Raw genomic sequence first — 13835 nt, forward strand, 5'->3', positions numbered from 1 at the left:
AATATGAAGACCTTTCTAGTGACAAAATCTCCCATTCACACACTCATTCGTACTTTGAAAACGTTTTCGCATTCAAACCCCGAAAAGGTCTTTAACCGCGGAGGTTCTCCTTTCCTAGCCTGTTGTGACTGCCAACTCCGTCTTCTTACAAAAAGACTGCCAACTCCGCCTTATTGTGCAAGACCGCCAACTCCGTCATATTACAAAAGACTGCCAACTCCGTGTTTTACTCCGTCTTTTTTTTCAAAGACTGCCGAGCCGTCCTCTTGCACAACAGTGCCAAGTCCGCCCTATTGAAATAGACTGCCAAGTCCGTCGTAACACAAAAGACTGCCGAGTCCGTCTCATTGTGTAAAACTGCCAACCCCGTCTTCCTACAGAAGACTGCCGAGTCCGTCTTATCACAGAAGACTGCCGAGTCCGTCTCATTGCTTTGCCAGCGACTAATATACACAAGGCTTTAGCACCGGGTGACAAACCTTATTGACCTGTGGGACGCACTCAGTTTCATGGATGAAGAACCCTTTGCGGGGCTGCATGCGGCACTGTTTGTTGTCTTCTCTTCCATCGGTATCCCGTCAACCTTCAGCTTCCAGTTGTTGAGCTGAGAAGACAGCCCATCAAAGGGTTTTGTCTGTCGTGGCCACGGTCTTTCTGTCTTGTCTGCTCCCCAACTGGACTCCTCAAGGTGTCTTGAGATCCGGCTCGAAGGACCAAGTAAATGTCAGGTTCAAACTCCTGTGACACTTGTAAAAACACTTAATTACAGAAGAGACAGACAACAATATTAATTAATTACTTTTTGTGCATGTGTTCTTATCTTGGCACATTTTGCATGATGAAACTGCTTCATGGTTGCTGCTGGCATTCCCAGGCACCTGCAAGATTAGTGGTGTTGGGAGTAGCTGGTCAGCGTCTTGGAATGCTGCTTCAAAACACTCAAGACTATTGTCTATTGTCTAAGCAAACGGCTATAAGGGTGATAACTTAACACTGTAATAATTGAATTTACATTTTATTCTAACATTAACTAGCTCTATAATAATTGCATTTACTTTTATTCTAACACAAATACACACTGGCATTATGCAGGGAGGTTATAGGCCAACCTTGGCACTGTCTAAACTTGAGGTTCTCTTGATAGGTGCTAGCATGATGACTGTTGGTATGTTAGCATGCTAGTTAATTTACCAATGTCTAAAGGCAAATACACACATGGAATGATGTGGGGACACTCTTGGACTGCCTTAACACTTTTGGGAAGTGAGGCTGTCTTGCTAGGTTAAGCATGGTAGCAGTTAGCATGTTAGCATTCTAAAGGTAAATACACACATGACATGATGTCGGGACACTGTGGACTGTGTAATAATGTGGTGTCTGAAGGCCGCAAAAATGTCAGCAGGCCGTGTTGCAGTTGGCCCAGGCAAGCACATTTATTTAACATGGAAGATAAACGTATGAAAAACACTAACATAAAAAAATGAATTGAAAAAAAAATAACTTGACTTCACAAAAACAGCAAAAAGACATAATGTATTCACTCGTGATGTTACAAGAGGTGCCAGGGCTTCAAAGCGTGTGTCGAGTAATCTTTGAGACTGCATTAACTTTTTTGGGACATGAGGCTGTTTTCTTAGGTGCTAGCATGTTAGCATGTTGGCATTTCAGTCAATTTACTCATGTCTAAATGCAAATGGTACACATGGTATGATGTGGTAATGTATTTTAAGCAAACTATAGGCTTTGTGGTAAAAATCCTCTCCATATATAGCATGTGTGCCAAGTCCAAAAAAAAACACCACTCATTCAGAGAAGGCCTCCGAAGAGCGTTTTGGCACTTATGGAACACATTCAGTGTGATGTGCTTTATTACATGGCACACACAACCATTGTTCGCAAATGCACATTATTCGCTCTGAAAAAAATTGTGAGCAAAGGATGTTATGGCGGCCGACTGCGAGCCAGCGGAAGGTGCCAGGAGGCTCATTCCAAGTGTGCTTGACGCAACTTCGCATCCCCTAAAATGTGCAGCAGTTTCACGTGACTGAGAAGCACCGCTGTGAGGTTAGAGCAAAATGAGACAAGTGTTTCACTCACTGTGCTAATGTATTTCAAGCAAGCATAGGCTCTGTGGTAATAATTTAGTCCATATATGGCACATATGTGCCACTTCCAAAAAAGCACTCCACTCACTCAGAGAAGGCCTCAGAAGAGCGTTTTGGCACTTATGGATCACATTTGGTGTGATGTGCTTTATTGCTTGGCACACACAACCATTGTTCGAAAATGCACTTTATTCACTCTCAAACACATTGTGAGCGAAGGATGATACGGCGGGTCATTGTGATCCAGCGGAAGGTGTCAGAAAGTAACTGACGCAGCTTTGCATCCCGTTCTATCTGCAACAGTTTCATGGGGCTGAGAAGCACTGCTGTGTAGTTAGAGCAAAAATGAGAAAAAGTGTTTCACTCGCTGTGATAATGTATTTCAAGCAAGCTTATAGGCTCTGTGGTAATCTGTGTAATTTAGTCCATATATGGCACATATGTGCCACTTCCAAAAAAGCCCCCACTCACTCAGAGAAGGCCTCAGAAGAGCGTTTTGGAACTTGGTGTGATGATGTACTTTATTGCTTGGCTGTCAGGTTCAAACTCCTGTGACACTTGTAAAAACACTTAAATACAGAAAAACAGAAGAGACAGACAACAATATTCAAAGTTTCTCGCAGCGAGGAAAGTGAAACAACATAGCCAGTGACATGCCGCTCCACTCTGAGTATGCCAGTCATGCTCCTCTCTAATTATTTTCTTTAGGAGGTCCCTAATACATGGTCGTGCAACTCAAAGGGGAGGGGGAAGCAAGCAGTTGCACAAGCTGTAAAGTGGGATTGTCTTGCATCATTCAGTCGGGGGCTGGAATTTCTCTCTTCCTTTGGAAGTAGTTTGGGATGTGATGTTTGTCTGCTTCAATGATAGCACTTAGTAACATGTCAACATTCATAGGGTAAATAGATACTGTAATCAGTAATGTCACTACTGCACATGTTCCAGTCACGTATATATGATGTATTCGTCCTCGCACCACCATCACACTCCACTCACTCAGAGAAGGCCTCAGAAGAGCGTTTTGGCACTTATGGATCACATTTGGTGTGATGATGTACTTGGCACACACAACCATTGTTCGCAAATGCACTTTTTTCGCTCTGAAAAAAATTGTGAGCAAAGGATGTTACGGCGACACACTGCGAACCAGCGGAAGGTGCCAGGAGGCTCATTCCAATAATGCCTTACACAGCTTCGCATGCTCTAAATTGTGCAGCAGTGTCGTGTGGCTGAGCAGCACAGCTGTGGAGTTAGAGCGAAAATGCGACAAAGTGGTTCACTTGCTGCGATAATGTGTTTTACCCAAGCGTATAGGCTTTGTGGTAATAATTTAGTCCATATATGGCACATATGAGCCACTTCCAAAAAAGCACTCCACTCACTCAGATAAGGCCTCAAAATAAGTTTTTCGGCACTTATGGAACACTTTTGGTGTGACGTGCTTTATTGCTTTGGCACACACAACCGTTGTTCGCAAATGCACTTTATTCGCTTTGAAAAACAATTGTGAGCAAAGAATGTTACGGCGGCCCATTGTGATCCAGCGGAAGGTGCCAGGAGGCTCATTCTAAAAGTGCCTTACGCAGCTTCGCATGCTCTAAAACGTGCAGCAGTTTGGTGTGGCTGAGAATAGTATACGACAGACAGGCTATCCTTCGTCTGAGAAAAATCAGCAATTTGAAGCCCATAAACTTTGAAAGCCTTGATCTGCTACGCCAGTTAGGAATAACAGATCACAGTACAGACCGCCCGTGGAGACATCGAAGGCGATGCGAGAGGAAGCAGAAGCGGGGTTGTCGTGGTGGACTTACAGCTAAGCTAAAAGCGAACCCGTTCCGACCAGCGCTTCCATCAGTCTTGCTCGCCAACGTACGCTCCCTGGAAAACAAATTGGACTACCTGAAATTGGACTTCAGGGAGACAAGAAACTGCTGCATCCATATCCTCACCGAGACATGGCTCAACTCATCTGTCCCGGATTCCGTCATTAGCCTGGACGGGCTCACAACATTCAGGTCTGACAGGAGCCATGCACTCACGGGTAAAATCCGGGGGGGGGGATGTGTTTGCGTCTATACTAATAACAGTTGGTGTAACAACGCTACCCTGGTCTCCAGTCACTGTTGTGTGGACATTGAGTTTATGATCGTGAGATGCAGACCTTTCTACCTTCCCCGAGAATTCACCAGCGTCACCATTGTTGCCGTCTACATCCCACCTGATGCTAACTGCAAGCAAGCCCTGAATGTACTCTACCTTGCCATCAGCGACATGCAAACCACACACCTGGGACTTTAACCAGGCCAACATGAAGACGGTGCTTCCGAATTTCTACCAACATGTGGATTTTGCTACTAGAAGTGAGAATACTTTGGACTTGGCTTACACAAACATCAAGGAAGCATTCAAAGCCGTCCCCCGCCCACACCTTGGCTCCTCAGATCACAGATCTGTTATGCTAATCCCAGCATCCCTGCTCACCAGGGGAAAGCCTGTTGTGAAGAAGGTGAGGGTGTGGCCAGAGGGAGCTATGTCTGCACTGCAAGACTGTTTTGAGTGCACCGAATGGGACGTGTTGAGAGAAGCTGCAACATACAACCAACACACCAATGTGGGGGAGTATGCTGCATCTGTAACAGGCTACATACAGTGGTGCATGGAGGAGGTTACAGTCACCAAGACGATCATCACACGGGCCAACCAGAAACCTTGGATGACTCAGGAGGTGTGTGAAAGACTGAGCGAACGCAATGCTGCCTTTAAATCTGGTGATGTGATGGCACTCAGATCAGCAAGGGCAAATCTGAACCGTGCCATCAGAGTGGCAAAGCGTGCCCACAGCCGGAAGATCCAAAGCTTCTTCCAGGACCCCGGCAACACCAGACGACTGTGGCAGGGCATCCAGACTGTCACTGGCTACAAAGCCAGACCTGCACCCTGCCAGAATGACATCAGCTTCCCCAATGAGCTAAATAACTTCTTCGGAAGGTTTGAGGCTCTGAACAATAACCCTGCGAGGAAGGCTACCCCCCACCCCGATGAACAGGCAGTCAAGTTTGATTCTGCTGCTGTGTGGAGAGTCCTGAGGAAGGTCAACGTGCGGAAAGCTGCAGGCTCAGACTCCATTCCAGGACGGGTGATCAAGAAATGTGCAGACCAGCTGGCCCACGTGCTCACAGACATCTTCAACACCTCACTGGCCCAAGCTGTAGTCCCCCCGTGTTTCAAGTCCGCCACAATAATTCCAGTGCCCAAGAAACCACCTATTACATGTCTGAACGACTTTCGGCCCGTTGCACTCACATCAACCATTTCGAGAGGGTGGATAAGGACCATATCACCTCCATACTCCCCCCATCACTCGACCCTTTCCAATTCGCGTACCAGCCAAACCGCTCCACTGAAGACGCCATCTCAACTGCTCTCCACCTGAGCCTGGTGCACCTGGAGAAGAAAAAGGCGAACAACCTGATCCTGAATGTTGACAAAACAAAAGGAGATCATCGTCGACTTCAGGAGATCCAGACCCAGCCACACTCCACTCAGCATCAACGACACAGCCGTAGAAGTTGTGAACACAACCAAGTACTTGGGGGTGCACATCACGGACAACCTCGGCTGGTCACTCCACACCTCCGCTCTGGCGAAGAAGGCACAGCAGCGACTGCACTTCCAGCCGGTGTGTATCTAGAGCCCATCGGATCTGCTCTGACCCCACACACCCCCAGCATGGACTGTTCTCTCGCCTGGCATCGGGGAGAAGGCTCTGCAGCATCCGCTGTAGGACGACCAGGTTCAGAGACAGCTACTGCCCCCTGGCCATCAGACTGCTGAATGCCAAATAAGCCCCTCTACCTTACTTACATTATTATTATTTATTTAAATTATTTTGGCAATTTACTGTTCACGCTGCACTTTACATTATGTTGTTCATATTTGGTGTCTATTCTATCTATTTATTCTCCACATTATTATTATTTATTATTACTTATCTTCTTTTGTGTTTGTTATTATATGGGAGCCAGGCAACAACATTTCGTTGGCAATTTCACTACTGTGTTTTTGTGCAATGACAATAAAGGGAGTCTATCTATCTATCTATATCTATCTATCTAGAAGCACCGCTGTGGAGTTGGAGGAGCGAAAATGAGACAAAGTGTTTCACTTGTATTTCACGCAAGGTGGTAATAATGTAGTCCATATATGCCATATATGGCTTTGTGGTAAAAGAAAATTCTCCATATATGGCAGGATGATGTGTGGTGAAATTTTCATTTTCGCTCTGACACCACAGCATTGCATCTAAGCCACGTGAAACTCTTCACATATGAGGTGATATGAATCTGCGTCAGGCACACTTGGAATGAGCCTCCTGGCACCTTCTTCTGGCTCGCAGTGGCCCGTCGTAATGTCCTTTAAACCACAATTTTTTTCAGAGCGAAAACAGTACATTTTCAAACAATGGTTGTGTATGCCACGCGATGAAGCACATCACACTAATTGTGCCCCATAAGTGCCAAAACGCTCTTCAAAGGCCTTCTCGGAGCGAGTGGAGTACTTTTTGGGACGTGGCACATATGGAGACAAACTTTACCACACAGCCCATAGCCTGCTTGAAATGCATTGTCACCGCGAGTGAAACACTTTTGTACCGTGGTGAAGTTAGTTTCACGTTGTACGTTGGATATTTGCCTCCGTAGAAACGGCGGTCGTTCCCCTCACTGTGCCGGGCTCCTGCTCTCCTGCTGCGGGAAGCTCACACGGAAGTCCTGTCCTCTATGCTGCTTGTTCGGTTTAGGGACCGTCAATATATTTCCATTCATTTCTATTGAAGAGTGTTGCTTAAAAAAAAATAAAAATCACACCAGAAATTGATCCATAGTCATGTCAAATAATTATTCATACCCTAAAAACATTTGGTACGCCCATTTTTATAAGTTTTATATTTTATTGGGCTTCATATGACTTTTTAACATGAAAAAATTAAAGATTTTGTAGTATAGCATGCAGGCTATGCGACCTTGGCACTTCAAGTCTTTTTATATTAATATTACAATGCATACCTCATACTATTGGTGAGCTATAACCGTACCATTAGCGCAGTAATAACAGTTTAATTATTTGAGTGGTGTTTGAGGGAAAAGACACTGGTCTGGAAAAGACTGGTCTTTTCCAGACTGTATCCTCAAAACAACTGTAACTGCTAAAGACCATTTGTCGGATTGTTTTCATTGTCCCCATCTCATTTCTGAGAGTGTTACTGTGTTACTGTGTTATTACTTTCTGCACAAACTATTGCTGGAGTATTAAAAAGCAGTATTTATTAACTCAATTTGTACAGTTATTATATTATATAATAATAATTATTCAATAATTCAATAATTCAATAATATAATAATTCAATCAATACTTGTCAATGACTTTTTATGTAGCATAGGACACGTATAATAACTACGTGTCCTATGCTACATAAAAAGTCATTGTTACACAAAGAATTTGTTACACAAGTCATTATCAATAGCTTCCAGGTCATGTGCACTCAAAAAAACGACTCAAGCCCATCTTAAAGGTAACACATTTTTAAAATATATTACCTCCAGTAAAAACTAAAAACAAATTCATAAGTTTGACTGGAGTAAATCTCATTTGGACCTGTAACACAAAAACAATGGGTCACACAAAAGAACAGACTCAAGCCCTTCTTAGAGGTAACACATTATTATATTGTTAGTCCAGTGAAAATGTATTACCTCAAATAAAACTGAATAAAAATTCAGAAGTGTGACTGAAGAGAATCTCATTTTGACCTGTAACACCATAATATTGTGTCGGGGCAAGACCACGCCCCTAAACACCTTGGCCATTCTCTCCCTACTTGTGCGAGCACCCGCGTCCGCCATTTTGTGACTCAGCAATTTTACAAAGTCAGCATCGTTGGATCAGGGAAAACAACATTGTGTTTTCGGTAAGTATATTTTAGTATTGTGAAATGTTATCCTCAATTTGACATAAATATAGAGGTTAGTTGTTGAGCAGGACAGTAAGTTAGAGTTGCCACCGCCATTGTTCTACTATACTGTATGGATGCTTGCTTCTTTTGGTTCGCTTTGCAAACGTATTCAACCATTATTTAATTTCGAAGTTCGAAAAGTTCGTTGTCCAATAATTATCCCTTCATTTTAACACTAGCATTGCTACTTTGCTACTTCGCCTCTCGTTTTCACGCCACGGCGACAAGCTACGGCAGGGCCCTGTGGGCGCGCTTTTTGGCTGACGTATTGTGTATATTCAAACAACATGGCGTTGCAGTTTCGTGTACGGTGGACATATTTTTATTATTAGCGGATCTAGTCCGCTAAGAAGACTATGTGCATTCATTCATGCATGTCGTGTGCATGTCATTGTCACAGGCTTGCTGTGAACTTGCCCAGGCATATTTAGCCTGAGCCGACAAGTGTGAAGCGATGCTAAAATCTGACGATGCAAGCGCGCGAGTCCGTGCAGGGGACATCGATAAAAATGCATTTCTTTCACAGGAAAATATATATAGATGTTCGTTTGGTAGAGCTTCAATTTAAAATATACCGTGTGTTGGACCACATAATCTGAAAAGAATACTTTGAATATTAAGTCCATTACATTAAGCCTTTCAAACTAATGAATCAGAGCTTCAGGACAAGATAAATAGTGTATAGGATTCACGTCAATATCTATCTACAGATGAAATTTCAGTAAAATCTGATGGTGCAAAATGTTTTTTGACCTGGATTTAGTACTGCACTATTCCATTGTCCTATTTTCAATATGGATGCTCAATGTTCAATATGGTTTGCTGTGTTACCAAGCTCTCTTTTTGCCGCCTCTCACAGTTTGTAAGTATTTAGGTATATAGTTTTTTTAAAAAATTTATCTACATTATTAATTTACTGTGTGTGATTTGTTGTTTTTGTTTTACAGGTTAATAAATGTGGACTTGCAAAGAGTGCAGTTTGGAAGTGGATACCAGGACTTGGTGTTGAAACATTTTAGGCAGGCGCATGGGCATCTTCGAGGTAGTTATCGATATCCATGTCCCTACACCGATTGCCCTTGTACATTTAACACATGGAGTAAGCTATCTCCATCAAGCACTGGAGGGGCTGACCTAATTGAGCTTGGTAACTTGGAAGATCCATATCCGCTTGTTGAGTATATGGTTGGGGGTTTGCGGATGTTGATATTGAAAAGATTCATCATTGTCAGAGGTTAGTACAATTTTTAATAATCATCCACTGATCAACTTATAATGCTGCTTTTTTCATCCTCATTTAGTATAGCCTAGGAGTAGCCCTAATGTTGACTGTAGGAGGCAACATGACTCAGGAGGTAGAGTGGTTGTCTCTCAACCTGAAGGTTGTGGGTTTGATCCTCCATCCTCCCATGTCTAAATATCCTTTGGGCAAGATATTAAACCCCCGTTTGCTCCTGATGCATCAGTAGGTAAATGTGCTAACAGTATCAAAGAGCCTTGGAGGTGGAAAAGCACTATACAAGTGAAAGAGCTCCAAACAACGATAAAGACATTTTTTCAGCTGGCAGAAGATTTCCGCCTCCAATATATGGATTCTGACTTCAATGCTTTCATGAACCTAACAGATATGTCAGATGTTCAAGACAAAGGCACAGTGAAGGTAATATGCACGGCAACCATGCTGCCTGAAGAACCTACCATTATGCTGTACCCAGTGGACCCAGGGCAGTTGAATCCACACCCAACCTCACCTCCTGAAACATCTCCCGACTCCCTCCTACCCCAAACCACTTCATCATTGGCTTCATCCAGCAGTGATGACACAGTCCACACATCAACACCACATTCATCACCTCAAGTACAGCTCTCCAAGTGCTCCTGCTGGCCTAAGATTTTTGTGGTCCCAAAGTTTTCATATGAGGCTGAGTTGGAGTTGCAGTAGAAAAATAATGAGTTTGCGAGAGATGGCGTATATTTCAACCCAGGACCAAAACTTAAAGGACAAATTCTTGATGGACTGGCTCAAGAAATAATGAAATACACAAAGTATCCAAAAGATTATCAGTGTGAAGAGGTGGCTGAAGCCTTAACTAGAGCCCATCCTTGTCTGGGGCAGTTGGGGAACAGGACAGGATTTTGGGGTTGGAAACAGTCCCTGAAATACAAGCTGCAGAACTATCGGACAAAACTGGGGCGGCTAGGTGATCCTGAAATTCGTGTGTTTCAGTGTGATGAAATAGATGCGAAGAGGGAGTGTGTGCTGAGGAGCCTGATTATCTACCTCAACGAGGATCCAGCTTCCCTTGTCAAGGAGTACCTGGTAAATTTCACTTTTAACAAAAGAGCATGTCTTAGCACTGGTAGTATGTTCCAGTGTTTAATCTGTTTTCTTTAATTAATAGCAGAACCTTGGGTAGTGTCTGCCCGGTTAGTGTTTTTTTTGGGGGGGGGTTAGTCAAAAATGTATGTACAACTTTTCCTTGAATTGCATGCATGTTTTCGATATGAGCTTATGAGCTGAGCTTATTCTTTCTGTATATCTGTTTCTGTTTTTCAGGCAACTGCTATTGAGGATGCAGAAAATGATCTTGCAACAACTGTTATGTGCATTTTCGTTGTCAGAGATGGTGAGTGTGACTTTCCTGATAACATATGGGTTGTCATTGAAGGAGTTAAAGTCCTCGCCAATGTCAGAAGTGTCATTATGGCTTTTGCCTTGCTCTTTGGGCTTATCTATGCCTTGGATCTCAGCTATCCAGACAACCTAAAATACACATTTGAGTTTGTCCAGAAGATTCTAATGAATATGGATGGACACAAACTCAATGTGAAAATACAACAGTTGAAAATGAAGATGTTCATCTAAATGGAGGTATAAACTTTGGCCTATTGTTTGTTCTGTTGCCTGTTGTCTAACATGTTTAAACATTTGAAATTGCACTACTTTTCTAAACCTGTTTACCTCAAGAAACCAAGTGTGGAGGACCAAATGGGACAGAATGAAATAGATAAATGCATCTTTAAATAATTACATGTCGGTAGTTAAATTTTACAAATCTTTAAATTACTTAAATTCGTCATTACATAATACACCATTAAGTAATCAAATGCGTCAATAACTGTCTTTAAGTCAAATATCAGCTCATTTACTGTAGAAACGTAAGTATTTCAAATTATTTCACTATTTAATTATTATTAGTTATTTTAATAATTTAGTTAATTTTTTCACTATAATTGTTTCGTGGAGTTGTGGTTGCATGTTTATGAATTGTGCGGAAATAACTCCCAACACAAAAAAATTCCTCTGACTTATGTGATCTCTAGATCAGCAGATCCTGCTTCCACATACTCTGTAAGGTTTAAAATACCTTTCACCAACTCCCGAGAAAGTTAGGAGTTTGTATAACTTCTGGACTTCAGACCATTCGACCAGATTGACGTTAGTCACACCCACAGATTTTGATGGGTGTTTGTGATACATAATTCATGACGCTGCACCCCCAAAGCCATGAAATAATTAAATTAGTAAATAATTAATCAAATAAATAAATTGTGTAATAATTATATATTGTTTTACATTAAAATAACTGGTAATTCAACTATTTGACACATTTAGTTCTTTAGAGATTGATTTATTTAATTTTGTCCCATTTGGTCCACCACACATAAGTAGAAATGTAAAGGTCTGCTAAAATGTGGCTATTGATGCCAATCCAAGCTAAGAAACTATATTATTATATTACTATATTAGTAGTGACGCCAATATCAACAATATACCTCAGCCCATCATGAGCAGACAATGTGGCATTTGACATATTAGCACTTTGTAACTCACAAATGATAAAGGTTGCACTTTCCGTGGTTGATCTGGTTAAATTATATTTTAGGATTGTTATTTCTAATAATGACAATTTTGGAAGGAAAGCTGCATCAGTGCATCTCTAACATGAAGTTTTGGCTATGTTGTACAGAAATGTGGATTTATCCCTTGTTTTAAATAAATCCTTGTCAGGTGAAGTTCCTTGTACTGTATATTCTTGGGAGTTTGGGATTAATTTGACTAATTGTATTAATCATACATTTTTAGTTAAAATGAAGTAAAAACAATTCATTAGTTGAATTGAATTACTGTGTGTTAACTGTACTTTGTAGAAATTGATTGAACAATTACATTTTGTTACCTCAATTGCTGTAATTTGAGTTGGATGAACAGGAAAAAAAGATCAACTAACACAAATATATTACAATGTGCTAACATAGTTTTTTTGAGTTGGGTCTAAACATATTTATTGGATGGAAATTCTGCCTACTAATTGAGTTAGTCCAATTTGTTATTTTTTGGAGGGTTTAATGAAATTAATTTGTGTTACCTGTAGGGTTGGATAGACCCATCTCAATTATATTTTTTTACCTCATTTAGATTAATTTGAGTTGGATTAACAGGAAAAGAACAAGATCAACTAACACAAATATATTACAATGTACAAACATACTTTTTGTGACTTGAGGCTAAACATTTTAATTGGATGGAAATTCTGCCAACAATTTAATTTCGTTAGTCCAATTAGTTATTTTTTTCAGTGTGTCCTTTGACCTCCAAATCACTTTGTATAAGTAGGAATTGTCTGCTAGTACCATCCACGCCTTTTTGCTTTGCTACTCAACTTTCCTAAGATTTTATATGAATTTTTTTACATGAACTATTATCAATAGCTTTCAGGTCATGTGACCTTTGACCTCCAAACCACGTTGTATCAGTAGAATTTGTTTGCTAGTACTATACAATCCTTTTTGCTTTGCTACTCAACTTTACTAGGATTTTTGATGAATTTTTTACACAAATAATTATCAATAGCTTCCAGGTCATGTGACCTTTGACCACCAAACCACCTTCTATCAGTAGGACTTGTCTGATAGTACATCAGTAGGACTTGTCTGATAGTACCATACATGCCTTTTTGTCTTTCTACTCAACTTTGCTAGGATTTTATATAATTTATATATGAGCTGTTATCAATAGCTTCCAGGTCATGTGACCCTTGACCTCCAAACCACTTTGTAGCAGTGGGAATTGTTTGCTCGTACCATACAAGCCTTTTTGCTTTTCTCCTCAACTTTGCTTAGATTTTATATTAATTTTTTAATCCCAACTATTATCAATAGTTTCCAGGTCATATGACCTTTAACCTCCAAACAATCTTGTATCAGTAGGAATGGTCTGCTAGTACCATACATGCTTTTTGCTTTGCTACTCAACTTTCCAAACATTTTATATAAATGTTTTTATATGAACTATTATCAATAGCTATATATACAAACTTGATCGACTTGGACATTGCATGGGTTATGATCCTCCTACCCTTGTGCAAATTACACGCCTGCCTCAGCATAAATTTGAAGAAAACTAAAAAGATGTTGCGGATTTCAGGAGGACCATAAAAAGGGAGTGTATGGTACCAGCATGGGAGTATGAAAGATTCAAAGTGATTTGAATCTAAAATCTTGGAAAAGTTAAGTAGAAAAGCAAAAAGATTATGGTACTACTAACTCTATAGTACTAGAGTATGGTACTAGCAGACAAGTCCTACTGATACAAGGTGGTTTGCAGGTCAAAGGTCACATGACCTGGAAGCGATTGGTACTGATTTGTCTAAAAAAAATCATATAAAATCCTAGCAAAGTTGAGTACCAAAACAATAAGGCGTGTATAGTACTAGCAG

The 13835-nt window shown here is 41.1% G+C and overlaps 1 long non-coding RNA gene across 1 annotated transcript; it reads left to right on the forward strand.

Annotated features, from left to right (window-relative positions):
- Positions 1-7991: 7991 nt before the first annotated feature.
- LOC131136043 (uncharacterized) lies at positions 7992-12052 on the forward strand. The gene is made up of 3 exons (XR_009131683.1): positions 7992-8070; positions 9063-10435; positions 10673-12052. It is a non-coding gene; the product is annotated as an uncharacterized LOC131136043 (long non-coding RNA).
- Positions 12053-13835: the final 1783 nt, after the last annotated feature.

The sequence above is a fragment of the Doryrhamphus excisus genome, chromosome 9 (genome assembly GCF_030265055.1).
Source record: "Doryrhamphus excisus isolate RoL2022-K1 chromosome 9, RoL_Dexc_1.0, whole genome shotgun sequence".
Classification (NCBI taxonomy): Eukaryota; Metazoa; Chordata; class Actinopteri; order Syngnathiformes; family Syngnathidae; genus Doryrhamphus; species Doryrhamphus excisus.